Consider the following 5,660-nt stretch of genomic DNA (forward strand, 5'->3'; position numbering starts at 1 on the left):
ATTTTCCGGAAGTCTGAATTAACTCGATACTTTTAATGTTTAAATTAAGTTTTGTTCTTTATAAATGCCAAACAAATGAATTTTCTTTCGAAGAAGTTATTTACAAGGTTTATCAGAGTATTCTGACCCCTAGTGGTCAGTTTGTGTAAATATTTCCAACCATCAAGAGTTACATTTCCATGTGTTTATGTTATTTCTAAGAAGAAAAATCCTCACAATATTTAGCTTGCAAAAGGAAGGAAAAATGGTTTGGATTCTTTAAAACCTGGTGAAAAGTATGGAAGACGATTAGGACCAAAAGAAAAGCAATAACCTGACATTTATTCTCCAGATTAAAGTCAGAATTATGAGGGGGAAAAAGTCTAAACTTCTTTGTTCAGTATTCAGAATATTGATTATTTCATTTTATTTAATTTTCAATTCTTGAAGAAAAAAGTTATTGAAATTCTTTTTTTTCCAGACTAAATCTCACATTCTGGAAAGAAAAAGTCAAAATTGTGACTCTTTTCAGATTAAATTTGAAATTCCAGAAAAAAAGTTAGTATTCTTTTTATTTTTTTTTTCAAATTCAGACTCAAATTATAGAGTCTGAATTTGACAGAAAAGTCAGAATTCAAAGGGATTTCCATGTTAAATTTCAGATTCTTGGGGGAATTTGAAACTTAAATTCTAGAAAGTAAGTCAGAATTTGGAATTTTTTAAGATTAAATTCCAGATTCCTGGAAAAAGAGAGAATTCTGATTATTTCATTTTTTCAAGTTCAGGGTAAAAAAGTCAGGATTTTGACTTTTTCTTAACTGTCCGTAATCCTTTCTAATAGCCTTACATTTGAGGTTCATCTGAAATAACTCTAATTAGCAGACTGATGAAAAGAAATGCAGAATTTATCTTCTTCTGTTAGCAATACCAAAGAAAAGGCTGCATCCATCATCGCTTTGCATCAAATTTAACTCACATCAGAGTTTTACAGCTGGAAGAATATTTTTCTTTCTCATCAAGAACTTCAAGGTGAGCAGTTCAGTTGCTGTGGAGATGCAGAGACGTGCGAGAAGAAAAGCAGCACTGATATGGGGGAATATTCCTGCCATAATCCAAGAGCACACATTTTCAGTATGAAAACAGGATTTCATGTCTTTTGTTCTTAAAACCTTTAAAACTTTTGCTTACATTTTTATTTTGAAAGCAGGACTTCATGTCTTTCTTCTCAAATTTGTAGGCCTGGTACTCAAAACTTCTCTTCGTACTCACACTTAGTCTCTGCTCGGACTCTCTGCTCACTTTTGAAAACTCCTTTTGGCACAGTCGCCTGGCAACCTCTCAGCCAATAGAATGAAAGTGTTATGCTGGGTGCATTTGTTTCTTTCTACTGCTAGAAGCCTGTGTGGCTGTGTAGCAGTTTCACCACCCACTGGATGTAGGGAGTTGTTTGGGGGAACAAGATCCTGCCTAAGATCAGTCGTTAGCGATCAGTAGCACACTGCTAGCAGATGTTCAGTGTACTGCAGAGCAGAAAGCTGACATTGTTGTTTCTCCCTACAATGGGTTATTACACCAAAATTCAAAGCCCTGTCTCCTGTTTGAATTCACAGCCCAGGCTCCCTAAAGAACCGTCATCTGATGCTGCTTTAGCAAGTGAAACCTGCTGGATCACGTTCTTCATCATCAGGCCGGTTCTGGGGTTCACACATCCTACGCTCCGTCCGTCTCTCAAAGGTTCCCTNTTTCATGAAAATCTAAACTTCTCTGGACTCTGATGGTTTTCCTTTAACTTTTTATCCATGTATTTCCATGTTTTATTTGTTGTTAAATCAGTTTACCGTATTTTCCGCACTTTAAGGCGCACCTAAAAAACTTAAATTTCCTCAAAAGCCTTGCAAGAACAATAGGTATCAGTGATCTTGTCCACAGCTATATTTATGCTGAGGGTGTGAGGATCTGCTGTTTTCCTCATCTGTTGGTAGCTTTTAGCTGTGACGTGCACAATGTTGGAGGCATCCCGTGGCTCAAACACCTTGATTTCGTCCAAAAAAGATGACATGAACTTGTTGGTTCCCCTGTCCATTGTCGTGGCTGATATTTTGTTTCAATCACAGATTCACAAACATCCAGTGGTGATTTGTACACTCTGGAGGAAATTAATGATTTTCTGGATGAAACGTTTGGAAAACAAGTTAAAGTCCTTGATTATTTTCCTGATGCAGAAAAATTTATCAAGAGTGTATTAATGGTACAGAAAATAGTTGGTTTTGACATGTTGGATGAAAAGAAACAGTTCTGGTTAAATAAACACACGACAAACATCCAGAGACATTTGTCAGTAACTAAAGCAAAAAGTTCAAAGCGATTGGAAATTCAGAAATAAGATGATGATTAAAGTGCACTGGGTGATCTTCTTTCTCCTGTCTCTCTCTGTTTTCCTTCTCTTTTTCACCTGTATGAGTAACATCAGGGTGGGGACTTTAAATATCAATGGTGGGAGGGATCCGCATAAAAAGACGGTTAGTTTAGAAACGATTAGGCAAAAGAAACTTAATGTGTTTTTTACAAGACACGCACACAGACCATGAAAATGAGGTGGGGTGGGGTTTGAGTTGGAAAGGGAACCAGGTCATCTGCTGCTGTAGCAGTTTTATTCTCACCAGGTTTAGACATTAATGTTGTTTCTTATACTGAGTTAGTCCCAGGAAGGGTCCTGCTGTTAGAGCGGAAATAGAAAAACCCCTTTTCTTTTTTATGAATGTTTATGCACCAAATCAAGGGGATCAAAGGATTAAGATTTTTCAGGACATGTATAATTTTTTGCAGCAGTCCAATCAAAATGAATGTGTTGTGTTGGGGGGTGATTGGAACTGCACTGCTAGTTTTCTAACTGACAGAACTGGGGAAGAACCTCATCCTCCGTCATCTTCTAAAGCAGTGGTTCTTAACCTGGGTTTGATCGAACCCCAGGGGTTCGGTGAGTCGGTGTCAGGGGTTCGGCGGAGCCTCTGCTGCAGAGGTAAAGACACATTTGTGTAAAGTTGTGATGACGCCCCGGTTTGCCATCACTTGCTGCAGAGGATCACGTTACATTGCTGAGCCAATCAGAGCTGCGGAGGAGGAGCACTGATTGAAGGAGCTCCTCTCTCAGCATGGATTTAAACTTGTGTCTTTAATTACTTCAGCAAAGCTCACAGTTTTTACCAAATTCTATAGTCTAAATCTGCTATTTAGTTGCATCTTTTCGGGGTTGCTACTGCCTCTGGTGGCGTGGGGGTGGTAACACAACTAATATAATTACATTACTAAATCAGAATACCGCAAAGTATTTTGTGTGTCGGGGGGGAGGGGTTGTAAGAGCGGAAATACTGTATAAGGAGTGTTTTTGTGGAAAAAGACCTTGGCGCCTCGTTTCTGTGAAAAAAGATCTTGGCACCTCTTTTGGTCAACTTGACCAGACTCCCTTTCTTCCATTTGCCTGCAAAGCGCAAATGGAACCAGAATTTACTGGAAAGGATGTCTGTGCAAGATAAAATCAACAATTTTATCAGAATTGCTGAATAGAAAAATTGTCCTATTCAGCAATTCTGAAATGGAGCAGATATTGAGTTTGTGAGGTCCAAAATATTTTAAAGGTCGTCCAATACACACTCAGTATAAAGCGTGCCAGGATCTTTCTGCAAAACAACTATAGCAAGCCATTGGTTGAAACTTTCCAATACACACCAATGAAGATGAAAATGTATAAAGAGAACGAGGTCTTAGAATGACGAGGAGATTTTTTGTGTTGAGACTATGGAAGATTTTTGATTATTGAACTGAAGAAACTGTAACGAGGTATCCGTGGTAGTGTAATAAATCTCTGGCTCGTCTATGGCCTAGCAGCAAGAACTACGTTTCTGTGCGTTATTTCTTTTACTTATATATTTAAGCCACCTTTCAATTCTTCAATAGGGGTTGGAATAAGAAGGGTTCGGTGAATGCACATATGCAACTGGGGGGTTCGGTACCTCAAACAAGGTTAAGAACCACTGATCTAAACTAACTGAGGTGACAGCAGAGCTGGGCTTGGTTGATGCTTGGAGGATTAAACACTCTCAAGATAGACAGTATACCTGGGTAAAAATGAAGGATGGGACAGTGAGTGGGGCCTGGTTGGACAGATTTTATATCTCAGATACTGATAGAAATAGATTGTCCAACTGTTTAAGTTCTCCAGTTGGTTTTTCTGATCATCACCTAGATTACTTGGACTTTCTTTGTTCAAGAAATATTAGATACGGATCGTATTGGCATTTCAATACGAAACTACTTAAATACATTTTCTTTTGTCAAAATTTGAGTAAATTTTGGCAACTATGGAAAACAAAAAAATCAGAATTTGTCTTTAACTGAGTGGTGGGAGGTTGGAAAGGCTCAGATAAGAGCCATATAATGCTAAAATTTTGCATTATATGGCTAAAAAAAGCTATATAATGCAAAGATTTAGCATTATATGGCTAAAAAATGCTATATAATGCTAAAATTATTAAATTATTTTACTTTTACTTAAGTAAAGAGTTAATGTGGTACTTTTACTTTTACTTGAGTACATTTGTGAGTACTTTCTACACCACTATAGAGCAGTTAGGAAACAGGAGGTATATTTTCCCTGAACCACTAAACACATGTAGTTTCTTCAGCAGGAATGATTCTTTCATTTTCATTTCAATTTAGCATTAAATGGCTAAAAAATGCTATATAATGCTAACATTTAGCATTAAATGGCTAAAAAAATGCTATATAATGCTAAAATTTAGCATTATATGCTATATGTGTAAACAAAACTGGAGAAAGGAAAAAACAACACAATAAAGTGTACATTTTTAAGTAAATTTAGTATAAAATTAACTCCATAAAAATAACAGTATTACTCTGAAGAGTGTAAAACAACAATAGTGTTAAATAATTTGACTCACTGACTTGTTGATTTTAACACTAAAATGAGTAAAATTAACTCTGAAAATTTGACACTGGCTATAGAGAACATTTTACACAGTTTTCTCGTGGGACCAAATGTTTTCTGAAACGGAGTTAAATTCAACTCTATAGGTGTTAAATTGACACTTTGTTTTTTACTGTGGTTTGACCTAAACCCAGGACTAACTGACAAAGAAGAATTAGAAGTTTCTCCTGAAATCCTTATGGTTTCTCTGTCCTGCCATAAAATCATCCCCTCCAAGAGGTGAGGGACGGTTCATGAGGTCAAGATTGTCTCTGTGCTCCATCTGGCAGTAGAGATCAGATCAGACTTTGGGTGGCTCCTTTCCTTGCTGTGATGATGTGACACAACAAGCTTTATCTGTCTCATTGTTAAATGAAATGGCACTTTGTATTAAAATTAAGTAATTTTAATACAAGTACAAAAATTAAGTAATTTTAATACAAATGAAATAATTATAATACATCAGAAAGAAATTTTTTTAATGATATTAGTAAATGCATTCAGCAAGTACTTTACTTTTAATAATTAGGTATTTTTAAAAGCCAGGGCTTTTTTACTTTTACTTGAGTACATATTTAGAGCAGTGAGGAAACAGGAGGCATATTTTCCCTGAACCACCAAACACATCTAGTTTCTTCAGCAGGAACGATTCTTTCATTTAATTTCCTGAAGCTGTGGAGAGCTAACATGTTAGCAA

This window comes from Poecilia formosa, unplaced genomic scaffold (genome assembly GCF_000485575.1).
Source record: "Poecilia formosa unplaced genomic scaffold, Poecilia_formosa-5.1.2 Scaffold385, whole genome shotgun sequence".
NCBI lineage: Eukaryota > Metazoa > Chordata > Actinopteri > Cyprinodontiformes > Poeciliidae > Poecilia > Poecilia formosa.